We start from the raw sequence: 19,837 nt of genomic DNA on the forward strand, positions 1-19,837 counted from the left end.
CAGCAAAGGAAGACTTTAAAAACAAGGAATTCTCCTGGATTAATCTTTGCATTCCCTCCTTTACTGAGCACAAAACCTCTGGACTGTGTTATATTCCGTGGTATCCAGGAAGAATTTTCGGTGACATTGCAAGATAAACGTGGCTCAATGCAGACATTTGGATCCCTTCAGGTCCCAAAGGCTCAGAACCAGGCTCTAAGGAAACACGGTACCATCCCAAACAGGAATGCTGGGATGAGGTTCAGGGGGCTGAGGCTCAGGGCCCAGGGAGGATGGAACGTGCCAGGCCTGACACTGAGCCAGCTGAACCTTAACTGTGACTTTAAAGCTTTGTCTCCAGTTTGAAATAACTAGTTGCACAGTCACACTTTAGACACTCTGCTTCTGACTAAAAGGCAGGGTATTTAAATTTATTTTGGGATTACAATTATTGCCCATAACAATTAAGACACACAGAGTTTTAATACAAGTTTGAACAAGCTTATTTACTTGCCATTTGTGTTTGCCTTTTTTGTTTAAAAGACAAATATAGCAAACCCAAGAGATTAAACAGGAGTAATGCAAGCAAAGACTACAGTGAAGGGAACCCAGAAAAATGTCTGTGGTGAGTCCTAGCAGCAACAAGATTTCTTTTTAACTTTTCCTAAGGAATAAATAAAATCTCAGGCCAGAAATTAGGACAGTGCTTTCAGTCTTTGAAGCCGTCAGTGCCCTCAGGCCTGCCATCAAAAACACCGTTCATTTTTAACTACACCTGCTTGTCTTTAAAGGCTCAGCAAGACACATTTCATAACAAATGTGGATGATGTTTCTGAGAGCTCTGACTGTACAGCCTCCTTTTCTGTCTCCCACAGAAATGCTCTTGCCTTTAGTAAGATTAATTATTCTCATACCCTGGGGAAAAAAAAACCATGAAGACAATGCTTAGGCAAATACTGGATTACATTTTGGTGAGTCCAGAGTTGAAACAAATTGCTGGTTAAAACTTCACATGACTGTACAAGCACAGGCCAAATCCTGCTCTGCTAGAATGGCACAGACTCAGAACAATCAGAATGACTTCTCATTTACACCTATTAATGCAAGTAGTGTCTGGGTCCTCCCAGATTTTTCTCTTCTTGTTGCCAGCTGTGAAGGCTGGGAATCAGGGAAGACCATCAAGGGAGAAACAGCACTTTGCTCTAATCCATCATAGGAAAGGATCCTGAAGTTCCCAGCTGGAACAGACCTGGAATAGTTCAGCCAGTTCTCCGTTCCCCTCCCCTGCAGCAGCTCCCTGTGCTCCCAAATGCCCACTTTGTGTTATTTAGACAGCTGTGCCCAGGGGCCCCACCAGCAGCCCAGTGCACACTGCTGGCAGCACTGACAGTGGGATGGCAGCACCCATGCCCGGCCCATGGCAGGGTCTCCCACGTTTATCCTCCAGATTAACCTGCCTGGGCTGCCTTCTGCCACCTACAGCACCTGTGGATGGGCTGGAGCTCATGAGGGACAAGGCTTGTGATGGTTTGCTTTGCCCTAAGCTACCCCAAAGAGCACCCACAAAAAGGCATCAGCCTCATCAGAGCACACACCCCCCCTAAAAAACACCCAAGGGTAAACAGGGTCAGGGTTTGTCACGTGCATCCTTGTGGGAGGAAAACTTTGCCATCGGGGCTCTCTCTTACCTCTTGAATTACTGCAGCCTACTCTGTTCCCCCTCTTTCCAAAGTCGTCTTCACACTCCTACTTCACTTTCCTTCACTACCTCCCTGTCTCCCTGCTTCCCCAGCTCTCCCCTCACTGGTGACTGTCCCCACAATGCCCCATCTCTTCCATGCACAGCATCCCTCCCAACACTGCCTTGTTCTGCCCCCCACCTCCTGCTCTCCCAGGGCACCTGCAGGAATCCACAGTGCCCTGCACGGCTCTTCTCAGGCCAAACAGAGTCTTGGTGGAAGTGGGAGGAAAGGCTGAGTTAGCACTTTTTGCTACCAAGGATAGTTCAGTCTCTGAAACCGTGCTGGTCTCTGTGGTAACCAGAAGAAGGAGCATTTTGCAACAGGCCTCCTTTCTCTAACTCCTTGCATTTCAGGAGTCGACCCAAGCCTGTGGTGCAGCCCAAATCCCCTGGCACAGCCACAGGCCCCAGCTCTCGTGCAAGCTGGCTGGGTGCACATATGAGCAGAGAGGCCCTGCTGCTCTGTACCCTTTCTACCCTGCTTGCTTGGCCCACTGTCTCCAGCCACCTTCCTTGATGAAGCCACCATCTCCTCTCTCAGGGGTAACTGGAATTTGCGGCCATGTAGAGGAGCTGGGCTCTGCGAGCATCTGTATCCTTCCCAAAGAGAGGCAGCCTCCAACCCAGCAGCACCAGCTCCTCTGACAGCCCACCTTCCCCAAGCCCACTCAGGATAAAAAGGACCAGCTCTCCACGCCACAAGTAAAATAAAGGACAGCATTTCATATTTTGATACAGAATTCAGTGAAGAACTGAGCCTGTGTCCCGAGCAACTGCACAGAGACAGTGAGAGCTGGAATAAGAAAATGGGGAACCAGCAGGGTCAGGAGCTCTGACCAGCCATGACCAAGCAGAGAGGGAAGGATGGGGAACCTCAAACCCACTCAGCACCCGCTCACTGGGGTGGGGGAGCTCAAGGTCCTTCCCCGCACCACAAAGGCCACAGCGGTGGCACCGCCTCGCTACACATCAGCTTGGCCACCACGAGAGTCTGAAAGCAAAATCGCTGGATTATTCTCACTCATTTGCTTCTGCATTATAACCATTATTATTTGCAGGGAGCTCACAGAGGAAGTGTGCGGGAAGGGCTGCGCCCCTCCAGCACAAAGCAGTACCCAGCAACCCTCTCTGCCTCTTGCCTACACTATGAAATGAGCTCCTCCCAGTTCCAAGAACCCCCCCAGATTTCCCCACTCCCCCAAAGAGAGCAGGGCACTCTGCTTTGCACTGCCCTCCTCTGCAGAGAGGCACAGCCAAAACTGCACATTTGAAACGGGAGAGAGAACAGTAAAAGCAAGACCTTGTTGCACTTGCTTCTCTCCTTGGGGAAGGGATGGGAACAAAGCCTGCGTGACAGACGAAGTCACGTTGTTCGGCACACAAGCACAAAGTGCTCGGATAGCACCTGTGCCACGTGAGCCCCTCCAAATCCAACAGCCTGGCATTTTGCTCCCAGGCACAGAGTAGTAGGGTGTGGGGTGTTCACCCAGATTCTGGGGTGTTCCCAGCCTGAGTAGCATCAGCTGAACACAGAAAATCTGGTTCAGTAATGTTGCTGTCAGAGCTCGACTTGCTGGATGACCCACCTGAAGGCTGGTCTCTGCCAGCAAGCAAGGAAAGCAGCACACAGCTAGGACATCTGCTTTCTTCACACTGGAACTTGTGGCAAAGGCTTAGAGATGGGAAGGAAAAGTGGTGGTGGATAGCAAAATAGTGGTATTGAGTCAGTTCACAGGTAGTTGCAGAGCACATTCCCAAAAACTGGATTGAGGGAACACTGAATAAAGGTCCTGAAGACAACCACTCTGGATGACAAGAGCGAGGAGGAACACAGCCTAAACTTTACACAGACTTGTTCTGGATTTTGAGCCAGGAAGCAGAGGCAGAACGGGCCCTGTGAGCAAAGCAGAGTAGGACAGGGCAGCGCAGGGGGAGCTGGAGCCACCCCAGCAGAGCCAACAATGAAATCCACTTCCCGCCCCCCTGCCTGCCTCCAGTAAGTAACTATTTCCTTGGGGTTATCGCAGCACAGATCTTGTTTTAATTACGGAGTGAATTGTTTCAAGTCATTATAAATGTGGATGGCAAGTGGCATCTCCACGGCAACACCCCACATCCCAGAAATGTGCTCCCAGGGGCACCAGAGTGGTGTGGAGGGCAGGCCCAGTTCCAGGGGGATTCCTCCAGCATCCCTGCCGGTACCTCAGCTTTGTGCTGATGGCAGCCACAACACACGGAAAGGGAACACCTAGTGAACAGATGCGGTTTAGGGAACAGCCCACAAACCAGCAGGATTACACAAAGGAATCTGTGGAATAGCGAACCAGACAGTGAGAAGCAGTTTTACAGTGGGAAGCTGCATCTGAAGCACAAGTTCCTCTAAGATCTGTTAATGGGAGTGTCATACAAGATGCAAAAAGAAATTCCTCTACCGTACTTTCTGCCATAAGGCTTTAGCTGGACTGTTCTGTGCAGCTTGGGGCACCAGTTCTTATGGAACAGGTAAAAGTACCATAGAGAATGCCAAGGAAAAATTCCAAGGAAGGTTGAAGAGTTGGAAAATGGGATTTGCAAGGAAAGTTCAGAAGAAAAGGACTGGTATGGTCTGGCAAAGGGACAGCCTGGAGATGGTATAGGAGCAGTCTTACCAGTTTTAAATTCTCTTATAAAGGAGATGGCAACCAGATGTGCTGCAAGTCCCTGAGGGACGGCAGAGGAGGGGGGGCTTTGCGGCAGAGGAGGTTAAGATAGAGCTCAGGCAGCCTTGCCAGGCAGAGACTGTAAAGTTGGGCTCCACAGAGAGTGTGCCCATGTCTCTGGAAGTGCTGCAGGGCAGGGTACCCAGGCAATCGTCACAGCCAGCCCCCGATCCTGCTTCTGCCGGGGAAAGGGGAATGCAGGGTGAAACCTGCAAGGCCTCCGGCCACCCCTAATCCTGGGACCATGGGAATCTCTCTGCACATCTGCCAGTTGCCTTTATTCACAGCCTGCTGTATCCTTGAAGGAGACACCTAAAGCTGACCATGACCAGCCCAGCCCTGCCCTTTCAGCTGCATCCCAAACCATGATTTGCAGATCTCCCACCTCGGACTCCAGCCTTTTTGGCTGTGAGCCCCCTCTCCCTCAAGATGTCTTGGTGTCTCCTGCCCTCCAGACCCTGCCCTCAATTCTGCAGGTCCCTCTAGTTATCAATCCCTCCAATCCTCTCTGTGCTTACTGTACAATGGCTGAACACCACTGGCTACGACTTGCTCTTGTCTTCCTGCTCAATAGGTTTCCAGGCGGCTCATTTCACGAGAGAAGGGCATGACTAAAGCCTTTAATCACTAATCTTTGGTTAAACCTTGGGATCCCCTGTCCAAATTCAACCACCTGGACTTTTCAACAGGTTTTTGTATGGCTGAGGTAACCCGATCTTCCTTTACCACCTGGCCACGAGAACACCCCAACAAAGACACTCCGAACACGGGTTTGGTGAGGAGCAGCTCTGAACACACCTTTAGGAGAAGCTGCAAATGGAGTACAAAGACATAAAGTAAAAAGAGATTTAAAAGATGGAAAGCCTATGCTAAGCCAGGAGAGGAAGTGGTTAACTTGGGGTTCATTACAACAATTGTATAAATAGATGGCACAGGAAGTCTGGGGCCCTCAGAAGGAAGAGGAAGTGTTTTCCTTTCCTGCGCCAAGGCACAAGGAGGAACTAGGAAACCGGTCATCTGCTTATATTGCTTAAGGCCAATCTTTTCTAACCAGAGTGCCTTAAAACAGGTATTTAAACACATATATAGGCATTTCAGTAACAGGCAATAAGTTTGCAAAGTTGTAAAATTCTTGCAATACCCACTAGCTTAAACGGAAGCTGAAAATCAGGTCACTGCTACTGTGGTGAGAAAGGCTGGCAGGAACTTTTTCCCCTTTTAGATTTGGAAAAAAAAATAATTCTAGGTTTTCAGGTTTGGAAAAACGTTATCTTCAAGACTGCCTGTTAGCTAGGAAGTCTAGGTGGCATTTTTAAATTTACTTCTGGTTCTCATGTAGGCAAGCTTTGACATTTCACTAAAAAAGTGAACCTAAGAGCTACGAAATTCCTGTTAATTATTTTTTTACAGCATTTTAAAGCAACCAGGTTGTGTTTTGGTTTTGTTTTGCTAGAAAACATGCCTTATTTTTAGATCAAATCTTGTGCTAAGAAGTTCCAGGAGCATTTCACAAGAATGGGATCATAGACAGGAATCACAGCTGGGAGAAACAGCTACTTCCCAAAATACAAGCCACCCAGAAATGTACCCTCATTTGAATGCAGCCCCCGGGGCTTGGAAGAAATGGAGCTCCTGAGAGGAGCAAGTGTGTGGCTGAGGAAAAGAGGGATCCTGTGACACAGAGGGGCAGTAAAGAAATGAACTTTAATACGAGGTGGGAACTTGTGAGCTGGCAAGGGAGCTCTGCTGCTGGGTAAAGCTCAGCAAGAGGGTCTCTGCCAGGGAACTCAGCAGGAGAGAAGAGGCAAGGGGAGGAATCCAGGGAACGTGGGGAGAGGATGCTCGTGGGTGGGCAGAGCAGTACTCCCTCCCCTGGAAGAAGAATCATACAGATTTTGGGGAGAATGACCAGTTATATAAATTTAACAATGTTGGGGCAATAGCAGGTGAATAGTCCCTGTCGCCTCCAAGATGAGGTGATGGAGGCTTTCTTGGCTCATCCTGCATACAGTTTGGTCCTGATGCTCAAGTTTGCTTGTCCATGTCCCTTTTGCTACAGTGGCCTTTTAAATTTAAGACTTTGGGTGAAAACCATGGAATTCAGAGAATTCTAGGAAAGAGGGCTTCAGAATTTCTGAAAGAGATTATTCATGGAAGGAAACAAGGAATTGCAATTTAACAACTAAGTACATATTACTTCTAGCTTGTGATCCTGGCTGAACATCAGATATCCAAACAAAACTAAGTTAAAAAATGGACAAAAAAGAAAATTACTACATTGTCAATCCTATAAAATTCCCTCTGTTCCTCCAATGCAACGGAAGGATACCGGTACATGCTGCCTCTCCCACAAGCTCCATTTCTCTAAGCCTGACTTAAGAGACTCCGTGTATTAATTACTCACACTGCATCACAATTCCATTCTTATTAAACATTACCAAAAAACCAGAAATGCTAAAGTTTTCCAATTTTGGGAAAGACCATCTCACTTTTTCCTACCTTTGCTCATTCTGGGTTTCAAATGCTTAACATGTTCTGTGTGTGGAGTGTGAGCCCAGCTGCAGTTCATCTTAAAAAGATCCTGACTGTCATATCTGCCACTGCCAATCTCCTCTAGCCCTGCAAGGGTTTTGCTCTCTGTGATCCCCCCAGGCTTTGTTCTGGCAGCCCAAGCACTGGTTGTGTTCACAGGTAGGCGGTGCTCCCATGGCAGAACTGGGGCACTTGCAAAATAGGAGAGTTTCGGAGAAAAGGAATATTGAAAAGGCTTCTCAGTAGAGTATGGTTGGCTGCCAAATTTTTATCTCAAGTTCCTTGTTAAAATTCTACACCCTAAAGTAAAACATATTAGAAGTTCTAGAAGGTAGAGGACCAATGGAAGTCTTTTGAACCAGCATTTTCCCACATATAATAAAGACACAGGTCATAAAAATAATGTACACAGGTCCTACATAAAGACCCCATTCCAGTCTTCTCGTACACTCCATGATTCACATAAAAAATATGTTCATTGCCAAATATCCAACTAATACAGTTAGACAGAAGCCAGGAAGAACACCAAGCAATTATAGAAAGCATCAACACTTGGGTCAGTCCTTCCCATTAAAGAAACCATTCAAACTCCAGACATCAAAAAAGATATTGCCAACACAGCACGTATGGATTCAGGGGTAGCACCACAAGAAACCTGCTGAGCAACCAACCCTTTCAGCATTTCTCTGTGTTATTATAATAAAGAAGATTTACATCAACAACAAGCAAACAACAGTACAGTCCATGACAGAACATGAAGGACTGGGATTAAATTTAGCTACAGGGTGCAAGTCAGATGAGTTGGTGATGAATGAGCAAGGACTGCAGATCCCTGAGGATCTGCTGCAGTTTTTTTTAACACTTCTGTAGTGTGTGGGCAGAATTTAAGTAAAAGGTTTGGAGTACACTACTTCTAACTACTTCTGTAATTATATCACAAGCCTTGTGCCTTTTGGTTTTCCACTGAAAAGCTTCAAGACTTCAAGTCAAATGAAAATTTCCATTTTCATTTCTTCATAAAATACTCAGCTCCAGTGCTTACCAAGACAAGCCTGAGAAAAACAGGTCTCCAAGAGCTGGCAAGGCAACCAAGGCAGCAAATGTAACACAGTGATGGTTCCTGAAGGCACTCAGTGTAGGTGTGGAAGCTTGTCAGCACTCCCCACTCCCAGGAACTGAGCTGGGACACTGCTGCAGGTTGCTTGCCTCTTGGGAGCTGATTTGCTTCTCAGGTGCATGTATTAGGTGGATTTACTGCAGGTTATTTGCTTCTCCAATTCCCCAGCTCTCTTTTCCTTGAAACAGGTGAAAACATGCCTAGAGTGGCTGTGCCTGCCCAGCTGGGCAGGATCCCTCAGCTCTCATCAGTCTCACATTGTGTTGCTGGGGGTCTCCTCTAACCTGTGCAGACATGGGAGGATCCACAACCAGCTCTCTACTTTCTTTTTGTCTTCTTGCCTAAATGAATCCCAGTTCCAACTGTCACCAAGCACTAAATATGCATAAATTACATAACCTATCCAGTGGAAAAGAGAAAAGGTAAGAGCAAAGAGGCCACACCTATTGAAGATATGCTGCTGAAGCACAGCAATGCAGGCAGAAGGTTCATGGCAAACAGCTGCATCCACAATTCACCACATAGAACTGCACCATTTTCTGGGATTGCATAATTAAAGCCCCCAAGACATGCACAGATAAGGGTGAGCACCTTAGTGTTATAATATCCTGTCTTCAACCTGCAAAACTTCTGAGTCTCTTGCTACAGCAATTGATTTCTAGTTTTGTGACACTTGGGGTGACCACTTGTCCTTTCTTTCAAGGGGCTGCCCCTTATTTCACTCAGTTACTGCAAACCCTTACTCAGTTAGAGGAAGCCCTGAGCCATCCCTGCTGACTGAACAGATACAAAACCCAGCCTGAAGAAGCACCATCATTCAACAAAACTAACCACCAAACCAAAACCAGACAAAAACCACCCTTCAAACCCTCTCCTCCTTTTATGTTCTCCCCTGAGCTGCACCCCTGGAATAAAAATAGAGGATGTTACACATTTTTTGTTACACTTTGCCCCCTAAAATTGGGCCTAACATAAGGTTTCTGGGTTTGCATGAACAGGGATGTGCTGTACATCGACAACAGGTACCTGGAGCCTCTGAGCAACCAGTGCCTGCCGCACGTGGCTCCTGCTGTGTTCCATCACAGAGAATACTTTATCCTAAGACTTTTTTAGGCAGCACAGGTCACTCCATCCCTGTCAAGTTTTGGAGAATAAGGTTTAACACAGTTCTGTGGAAATCTTAATGCAGGTCTCCCAGGCTGGCAGCAGAGAGCAGCCCCAGCCCCCGAGGAGCTGGGCTGTTCTTTGCCCGTGGGGGTTGCTGAGCCCACTCGAGCTGTGTGTTAACTTCTAAGCACTGCAGAGGGAGAGCTCCAGAGCCCTGGGGTGGAACAGACTGCAGCCAGTTTAGACTTTCAGAGGACAACCAAGATGGGAAACTCTGACAGAAGGTATGAACTGAAGACAAAAGAAGCCAGGCAGGGGGGCAAAGGCCTGAGAACAACCAAAAGCTGCACTGTGACTGAAACAGCTGAGTCTGAGCTGTCTCTGCTAAAGTCTCTTTCACTTCCCTAAAACATTTGTCATTTGAAATCAAGCCCTGCACGCTTTGCATTTATGCAGCAACCTGAAAAACCAAAGGATTCTAAATTTCTTTTAAAAACTGTGATAACTTCACCCACCAAAAGGTAAATTTGAAGAGTGGTGGTGGAGCAGACCTCGTTTATCTAAAAGAAGTGCAATCAGGACAACACTTTCAGTGGAAAATGTTGTTATTTAAAGGTGATTGCATCTTATATTTTATATTTGCATCAGCAATAAGTTACTGCACGTATAGGTCCCATTCCCTGAGGCTGCAATACAGATCACATGAACAAAATCTAACTGGAGCCCAAGTATCACTTGTTCTGTGCTGGGTGAGTTCCACCTCTGCTTGGAGAGGGAATGAAGCCTGCAATGATCCATCTCATCAGCAAATCAAGATCAGTCTCTGAACAAGAAAGGGCATCACCCTGTTGGGAACAAGCATGGAAACAATTTTGTGCTGATGGCGATATTTGCCGTAAGTCTCATTGTAAATAAATCTCATATCAGTGTTTTCCAAGACTCATTGCTATCTTAAATGATCAGGACAAGAAGCCTCATACAGCACCAACAATATATTAACTTTTCTCTTTGAGAAAACAACTCAAGACTTGCCTGGAAATGAGCACTTTCCTCCGTGCCCCATCATGCCTCAAAGCACAGAAGCAATAAAACAGTGCTTCATTAGCACACAGCTGAAAGAGAAACAATCTGTCTTCTCCCTGAATACCTTAAAATTGAGTTATGAAGATTCATCAGAAGTCTTTGATAAAATATAAAAAGCCCCAGACAATCAAGTGGTTTGAACACTGTGTGACTGATGATATTAAAGGTAATATCCCTCAAATTACTGCAAAATGAGAATACTTTCTTGTTGCGAATGGTGGTTGCCTGTGTTTGCAATTATTTTCTCTCATCTGCCATAAGAGGTTTAGAATCTCAGGAAAATATTCATTTTGGTAGTCCTGGAGACCCTGAGGTGGGTGTGTCCCAGGGGCTCCTCTCAGTCAGGGTTGGACATTTGGCCTCTCCAACAAACCCGATTGTTGGAGCTCCTGAAACGGGAGCCGCAAGATCCAGCAGGGTGGGAAAGATCTGCTGGGGACTCGGTTGTGGGTGGTCAAAGCCTTTCCACAGGATAACAGGTGAGACAATAACTCTTCTAAACCAGTAATTGTTCAGCTGGTCACTGTGTAAGAGCCCTAATCCCTATCTCCTGAATCTGGGAGGATTTTGCAGCCCAGGAGGGTTGGCTATTTGCAATTTGCGATTGTTTGAGTTTGATGAAGGCATCGTGAGACAACACATTTATTGGAGGGCAAACAGCAAAAGAAACTGATGACATGCACTGGCATTTCACTCCTTAGAGTGAGATTTTATCTGAAAGGACATCTAGATAAAAGGAAAAGGGATTTCAGCTCATGTCATTAACTTCCAGATACCTGATTTCATTTCTTGGAGTTTGAAAAACAAAATAATACCACTTTAGCCTGATTTAAGCCATCTTCTCTGAACATTTTCTTTTTAATATGTTTCAGGAAACTGGAAACATTCTGGAAGGGTTCAAACTAGACAAAAGCTGGATATGCTTTGTTTGTATGAAGAATTTTGTATATTGAGAGATTCAGTAGCAGGAATGTGCATGTTTCAGGAAATACCGAGTTCTCTTATTAAATGCTGCTTCTTTCAGCTTTCAAAAACCTGTGAAATGCTTTCAGTTTAATCCCTACCTCAGATGCAACAGCAGAAAAAAACTATTTTCCTTGTATAAACAGATTTGGATAGTTTGCAGAAACATGAGATACCTGTGTAATTTCAGTCTTACATGTAAAGAGCTTTACCAACTGATTTAATTATTTTTTTTTAATTTTAATATCTACCATTTTTTGGTAATAAAATGAAGCTTAGCATAATTAAATTATGCATTTGGGCATACTAGAAATGTGCTGCCCCACCCATGTTTCAGTGCATTGTTCACAAGTATTGCTCATAATATTGGATGTTCACTTGTCCCTTGTTTCTCTTCAAGAAAAGGAATCCCCTGGATTATCCCTCAGCCCTTCCATGCCAGTGGAGTCCCACCAGCACAGGAACTAACTCCAGTGAAATCAGTGCCATTGTCATCATTACCCTGCCCTGACAGAGCTGTCTCCCAGGCCTGTGCCTGCCCTGTCCCCACTGGAGATCAGGAGGGTTTGCCATCAGTCCGAGCAGGTACAAACCCCTCACCCAGTGGGGACAGAAGCTGGAAGTGGCTGCAGTGGTGAATGGCTGAGCCTCACCTGAAACAGTGAGCTCTGCTTTATCCCCCACCGAAACCAGCTCAAGAGCAATTTCCCAGTTGAAAGGTTTTGATTAGATACAGAAAGATCAGCAAAATCCACAGCAAATCACAAAGTCCTTACTACAGAAAACCTTCTCTTGGCCACACGAGCCAGAGCAGACAGCACATTGGGACTGCAGGGTGGCAACAGGGACACAACAAAAACTGCCCCTCCCTGCAGGGCTGACAATGGGCTCGGTGCTGCCTGTGCCGCAGCCAGGCCTCCCATGTTGGTGACAGCAGCAGTGACACCAGCAATGCAGGAACTGATCTAAACTCCCAGCTCTTATCAGATGCTGCTGGCAGGACAGGCAGCCCTGCTCCAGAGCAGCTTCACACTCCGGATGGAGCCTCCAGGCCCAGCTCCACCCTGCAGGACTCATAAACAGAGGTCAGCACAAATCCTGCTCGGAGCAGGCACAGTCCTGTGGTGGCTGACGTGAGCAGAGCCCTCTCATTGCACATCTCACCCATCCCAAGACAGAGGATTTTGTTCATTCTGGCATATTTAGCCAACCCATACAGAGACGGAGTACAGATCAAGGTGTTCCCCAGAAATGTGTTTCTAGAAGTGTGCTGGGGAGGAAGGGATTCCCCAGAAGCCCCTACAACACAGTGTTTAGGGATTCTCCACCTCCTGGGAGCCTCAGAGTACACTGTGCCCTACCCCTGTGTCAGCTGGCACCGTGAGTCACAGCTGCTGGCCTGCCTTCTAACTGCTCTCAGAGCACACTTGTTTCCTGTCACACAGCCCCATGTCAGCAAAAAAGTACCAGAAAAATTAAAAAAAAAAAAAAGCTCTATGATCACTCTGTGTAAAACAGTGCTGCCAGGGCATCTGTAATTTTCACTGAAGCCAGCAAAACCCACAACTTTTGTTTTGGATTTGCAACAGGCAGCAAATATAATGTAAATAATTTGTTTAACTGGTGGATTTCAGCACAAATGCAAGGAGTGTTCCTGCTCCCAGAAATGATGATCTGGTACTACAACTGCAAAATCAATGTCTCCTACATTCACCCACGGAGGGGGTGCAGGAAGATGCATGCACTGCTGCTTTCTGTCAAACCTGGGACATTGAAGTGGAAAGAAAAAGACAGGCAATAACTTCTAAAACTCTAACGTTTTCCTTACTGTAGTACAGTCTCTTGTGCAGCATGAGAAGGTAGCTTTTAGTAATTCTTTCTCACAACAAGGTAATGCTCACAAAACTCTGGAGTCGATCAAACGGTTTTGTTCAAAGCAAAAAAAAAAGGTTACTTAAAAAAAAATCAAGGGGATTGGAGCATGTGCTATGCAAGGCATAGTCTTTGTTCAATTTCCTTTTCCCCTATTAATTTTAAAAGAAGGTGACAAGTTCAAAATTGCTTGTCTGGACTTCTTCAAAAGAGTGATCCAGTTTTTCCACCTGAAACAACGTTTTTCTTCAACATCCTGGCAACAGCGTGATCACTTCTGAAAAGCCCCAAACCAAAATGAAACATTTCACCTGAAAGAAGGGTTATTTAAAATTTTCCAGTTTGCTTGAAAACACACAGTGGTTCTTGCTTCTGCTCAGGCCAAGCTCCATCTCTGCCCTCTCCTGTGGGGCAGCCAGAAGATGCCAACAGCTCTCAAGGCACCGGGGGTGGTTGGAACCTCCATCCTTGGCAGCCCCCTATAATCTCAAGGCAGGTACGTGGCTTGAAGCAAGAGCTCAGCTGGTGGCATGAATGGGAGAGCTGACTGAGGGTGATATGAAAACAAAACAACCAGACAGGTTGGCAAGAAGGACAAGGAAGAGCACCTTGCTAGAAAGGAAGCAGCAGTGGTCAGGCAATGGTGAGCCCTCAGCTTGTGGAAAAACACATCTGATTCAAGTTCTGGGGGGCAGAATGGGAATGTTACCTGAGTGAGCTGAAGCACCAGGTCATGCCCACAGGAAAGCAGGGCAGGCTGTGCCTTCCTCAGGCTGAGGGAGACTCTGCCACAACACAGGAGACAGAGCACATGGTTATAGAATCACAGAGCTACAGAACATGCTGAGTTGGAAGGGACCCTCAGGATCATCCAGTCCAATTCCTGGCACTGCATAGACACCCCAACAATCCCACCCTGTCCCTCAGAGCGTTGTCCAAACACTCCTTAAGCTCTGGCAGCCTTGGGGCCATGACCACTGTCCTGGGGAGCCAGTTTGCTGCCCAACCATCCTCTGGGAGAAGAACCTTTTCCTGAGATCCAGCCTGACCCTGCCCTGACACAGCTCCAGCCGTTCCCTCCACTCCTATCACTGGTCACCAGAATGAAGAGATCGGTACCTGCCCCTCTGCTGCCCCTCAGGAGGATGTTGCAGACCCAAGTGAGGTCTCCCCTCAGTCTCCTCCAGGCTGAACAGACCAAGTGCCCTCGGCCACTCCTTGTATGATTTCCCCTCAAGGCCCTTCAGATGGCCCTCCTTCAGATGCTCTGTAATGGCTTAATGTCTTTTTTATATTGTGGTGCCTAAAACTCCCCCAGTACTCAAGGGGAGGCTGCCCCAGTGCAGAGTTTTGGCAAGACAGCTGCTCCACAGGTGCCCCAGTTTCTCAAGGAGACTCCACCTTTATCAAAAGCCAAAGCTGCTCCCATAACTACAAGGCTGGCTCTCTCTCAGCAGCTTTTACCAAGGGCATCTCTGGAGCCAGCCCTGTTTGTGCCATGGTGCCATCTCTCCATCAGGATATCTCCCCCAGCCTCCACACACCGTGGCACAAGGCCAGTGCTTGATCCTGCAAACAACCTATGAACTGTTATCTGACAGACCAGAAATAAGTTCTGGCCAAGAGCAGAAAATAAGATGCAATCTAGCTGCCCCTGAGAACTGACTGATTGACTGCAGCCAGCAGATAACACGAGCTGGGAACTCCTGCTTGAGATGTACCAGAAATCAAGAGAGATCAAACTCCACTGGGTTTTACCACATTCCCTGTACCAACCCACAGTCACTGACCAGCCAACACCAGTGTCTTCCTCCTTCTCACCACCTCTTTCAAGCACCCTCACTCCCGAGGCAGGTTGTGCTCCTGACAGTGACCTTTCAAAATAGCAATATATGGAGGCAATCCAGGGTAAAGCATCAGGCAAAGGCAGTACCACAGTTTTTCAACAGCAGCTCTTGACTTCAGTGCCTTCTCACACTGAACACAAGACAGTTGTACTGGGAATCTCCTAATCTGGCCACAGCCTGCCAAGTCTGGCAGTTTAAGGGGGTTCTCTGGGCTCTTTAGACAACAGAGGACAGTTCAGCCCACCCAGATCAGACCATTTCTTTTCTGCTGACTAGAGAGATACAACTCACCTTTGACTACGTGACAGCTTTGACTGCACATCTGAAATGCAGGGGGTGAACACTGATACACATGCTCTGATCCTGGTAAGGTCAACCAGGGACAGCTATTTAAAATTATTTTTGATAACCCAATCCTCACACTGGGCCAAGTTCCCCATTTGTTGAGGGGATGCTAAGATCATAAGGAATGCAGACTGGACAGTGAAGAGGGTCGTACTGAAACCTCAGCCAGCTGGATAAAGGAGGTGCTTTAAGTGACAGCACAGGAAAGTTGTATCTTCTGTGAATCTGAACGGCAAGAACTGACTGTAGGTGCCTAGATAAGAAAGACAATGTTGGTGTCTTTAGTTTGTGTCTTATGTTTGGCTTGACCTTGCAATGCCCAAGCACTCCTTTGCTGCTTCTGCCCTCTTTGCACAAACACGATTACACTCAGCTAATCCCCAAACATTCAATAACTACACATTAATCATGCCTCCCCATTGGAGCAAGGGGAAATCATATTTGTTTTCCCAGAGCAGAAAGTGAAGTAGCCCAGCTGTGACTTGCCCCCAGGCAGCAGCTCAGCCACCTCGGGGGCAGCTCTTTCCAGCCTCCTGCCCTGCTCCTGGATCTCTGTGGAACTGCTATTTGCTCTCTTCCTGTTCCCAGCTCTCAGTGCTTTACTACATTGACACTCTGCAGGCAGCAGGGAGATCTCAATGACTAATTGTTCTCAGCCTAAAGATCTCTACTGGCTCTTACAGATCCTCTGTTTCAAGGGGTTTTCATTACTCCTACCCTCCTTCCTTAAATATGTTTTCATCAGCAGGAGGCAAGTTTGATTCATCCAAGCCATGGTTTTCTTTGCCTGTATTTTGAAGTCTCAAGTAATGGAAGGAGAAAATTCATCAGTTCCAGAAAAGAAGGGGAAAAAAATTTCTTTGTATGTAAAGAAAACAGTCTGTGATGGTGACCTCTACAGCCCAGTGTGCTTTGGGAGGACACCAGCTGCATTCCAGGTATGGCAGGCAAGAGGGATTCCTGACCATGCAAGCTGCTGTAGAGCTGCTGCAGGTGCAGAATCTCAATGCAACATCACAGGCCATGTCACAAAAGGCTGGAGGGACATATGCAAATATATTTTTTTCTTCAGCCTGAAGGTGAGAAAGTGCACCTCAGAATGCAAAAATGTGCACCTCCCTTTCTGCTACCAGTCCTAGAGCAGATAATGTAACCATGCAAAAAATGACACTGAGTATCATTCCACTGGGCAGGTCTGGGCTCTAATTAAAATGGCCTCTCCAAGAGTCAGTGAAAAAGTGAAGCAGCTTGCAGCTTTAAAGGTGAAAAAACTCCACAAGTGGCAGAGGGGGAGCTGTCCTGTCACATGTGCTGTGTATGTAGCTGTGATATGGGACCTCTTCTGAAGCTGCTGTCACCATGACAAGCTCCTGACAGACAACAGCCCAGATCTGGGCAGGAAGGCAGCTTTTCTCAGGAAGGAGCACTGTGCAGGCAAAAAAAAAAGACACATTGCATGATCAGGGCTCATAGTTATAACTAATACAGGCTAATCTCAGGATTGCATATTGAATTTTTCCTATATAATTTTTATAAACCCAGAAATGAAAAGCACCTACTGATTGCTGTATTAATTTAACACCTCTTCTAATTCCATTGGATTAGTAGACTCTTTCCTTTTCTAATGGGATTTTTTAAAATGTCAACACTCCATCCTATTCAACAGCTTTTATATCCTTGCACAGAAGTAATCTTTTCAAAAGTCTGATCTTGTAATACACAGGAAGTAGTTTTTGGTTTATCCAAAAATCAACAGACAAGCAACCAAAAAAAGCCTGGCCCAGCTGGAACACTGTACAAAGAACAGCAGCCAACTACATGAGACTGTTTTTCCTCTGAGCCTCAATTACCACTCTCACTGTGTCCCTCTCTTGCCAGAAGAAGCCACCCCCCTTCTTCTGCCTCTCCCACAGAACTGGAATAAGGCAGCACAAAGCAGGAGGTGTTGTGTCTTCAAAACATGAGTTAACAACACACTTTATTTAGCCTACTCCTGATATTCAACCTACAGCTCCTGGCAGCCCAGCTTACAAAGGTATTCCACCACAGTCCCTCCCATGACATAGGAACGAGAGAAATCCCTCACAATCACAACACAGATCCCAAAAGAATCTTAAAAATTACATGCTCGTAAACCTTGATCCAGCACGAGAGCTGCCCATTGCTACAGCAGAGAGAAATACGGATGTCCGGGGCTGCAGGGCTCTGATCTGGAGGCAAGTGGAACAGCCATACATGAAAACAGGCCCTTCTGTCGTGGCAGAAACACTCTCAGGTTCAGCACGAGGTGGGGGGCGTAGCTCGCACCCCTGCGGGCAGTCCAGAGTTCCCTGCACAGCCCTGGGGGCAGGGCTGGGGCCGGCCCGTGGCTCTGCCCCCTCTGCAGGGCTGCACAGCCGGCACACAGCGCTCTGCACACACACACAGCGCCCTGCACACACACACAGCGCTCTGCACACACACAGCTCCCTGCACACACACACAGCGCTCTGCACACACACACAGCGCTCTGCACACACAGCTCCCTGCACACACACACAGCTCCCTGCACACACACACAGCTCCCTGCACACACACACACAGTGCTCTGCACACACACACAGCTCTCTGCACACACACACAGCTCCCTGCACACACACAGAGCTCTGCACACACACAGCGCCTCTGCACACACAGCGCTCTGCACACACACACAGCGCTCTGCACACACACACAGCGCTCTGCACACACACACAGCGCTTTCCACACACACACAGCGCTCTGCACACACACACAGCGCCTTCCACACACACAGCGCTCTGCACACACACACAGCGCTCTGCACACACAGCTCCCTGCACACACACACAGCTCCCTGCACACACACAGCGCTCTGCACACACACACAGCGCTCTGCACACACACACACAGCGCTCTGCACACACACACAGCGCTCTGCACACACACACAGCGCCTGCACACACACAGCGCCTGCACACACAACAGCGCTCTGCACACACAGCTCCCTGCACACACACACAGCTCCTGCACACACAGCTCCCTGCACACACACACAGCTCCCTGCACACACACACAGCGCTCTGCACACACACACAGCTCCTGCACACACACAGCTCCCTGCACACGCACACAGCGCTCTGCACACACACACAGCGCTTTCCACACACACACACACAGCGCTCTGCACACACAGAGCGCTCTGCACACACACAGCGCTCTGCACACACACAGCACTCTGCACACATACACAGCGCTCTGCACACACACACAGCGCTCTGCACACACACACAGCTCCCTGCACACACACAGCGCTCTGCACACACACACAGCGCTCTGCACACACACACAGCGCTCTGCACACACAGAGCTCTGCACACACACAGCGCTCTGCACACGCACACACAGCGCTCTGCACACACACAGCGCTTTGCACACACACACAGCGCTTTGCACACACACACAGCTCCCTGCACACACACAGCTCCCTGCACACACACACAGCACTCTGCACACACACAGCGCTCTGCACACACACAGAGCGCCCTGCACACACACACACAGCTCCCTGCACACACACACGGCTCTGCACACACACACAGCTCCCTGCACACACACACAGAGCGCCCTGCACACACACACACAGCTCCCTGCACACACACAGCTCCCTGCACACACACACAGAGCGCTCTGCACACACACAGCTCCCTGCACACACACACAGCGCTCTGCACACACACACACAGCGCTCTGCACACACACACAGCTCCCTGCACACACACACACAGCGCTCTGCACACACACACAGCTCTCTGCACACACACACAGCGCTCTCCACTCGGCTTCCAAACCCCCGTCACTCTGCACCAGTGTCCTGCCAGCAGAGGCTGCAGGCCAGGCTGCAGACAGCCCTGCTCCCACGACATGCCAGGGGGGCGCTGAGAGACTTGGAGGGGACAGGGCTTGCCCAGGGCACGCGGGGACAAAGTGTGGGGCCGTCTGGCAGGTACTCTCTGGCCTGCCTTTCTTCCTCTCCCACAGCAGGATAAACAACATAGGATCATTTCTGTGCTTGTTTCCCAAAAGACAAAGCAGCTGTCAAACTCATACCCCAAAGCCATTCAGAGTTAGGGTTCCACCATGTCCCTTCCTCACCTCAGTGCCAGTGCAAAGAGCAAGGACATCATCAGCAGTGCCAGACTCCCATCCTGGCCCTGCCACAGAGCTGGTATGGACATAGATAGTCGTGCGCACTGCTGGGCCTCAGGTCTCCCCCAACATTCTCCCTGCCCCGGGGGAGCTTCATTTGTGAGCTCTCTGGCACAGTGAGACCCTGACCTCTGCAGCTGCTCTGGGTACTGGAACAATGACAAACGCTGGATCACCTTCTGAACATGTGCCACCATCACAGCATCACAGCACCACAATGCACCAAAACACATTATTTAGGATGGAAAGGCTGGGCTAGATCAGATGATGGGGGGGAAAATGAGTATTCCTACAAAGAGGCTGCTGCACCCTGTGGAGCCAGATCAGAATGGCAGGTTCTTGGTTG

At 48.1% G+C, this 19,837-nt stretch overlaps 1 protein-coding gene across 6 annotated transcripts in view; it reads right to left on the bottom strand.

Annotated features, from left to right (window-relative positions):
• INPP5D (inositol polyphosphate-5-phosphatase D) overlaps positions 1-19,837 on the bottom strand; it is a 59,892-nt gene that overhangs the window by 26,582 nt on the left and 13,473 nt on the right. The window contains exon 1 of one of the 6 annotated variants that reach the window (XM_050308546.1): positions 13,405-13,509. The exons of 4 other annotated variants lie outside the window; for them this stretch is intronic. The gene's annotated coding sequence lies outside the window, so the exon portion shown is untranslated. Of the gene's footprint in view, positions 1-6,918; positions 6,936-13,404; positions 13,510-19,837 lie in introns of those variants that run through there. One more of the 6 variants, XM_050308547.1, reaches the window with a different exon arrangement.

The sequence above is a fragment of the Myiozetetes cayanensis genome, unplaced genomic scaffold, assembly GCF_022539395.1.
Source record: "Myiozetetes cayanensis isolate MyiCay16 unplaced genomic scaffold, myiCay2020 scf13, whole genome shotgun sequence".
Lineage (NCBI taxonomy): Eukaryota > Metazoa > Chordata > Aves > Passeriformes > Tyrannidae > Myiozetetes > Myiozetetes cayanensis.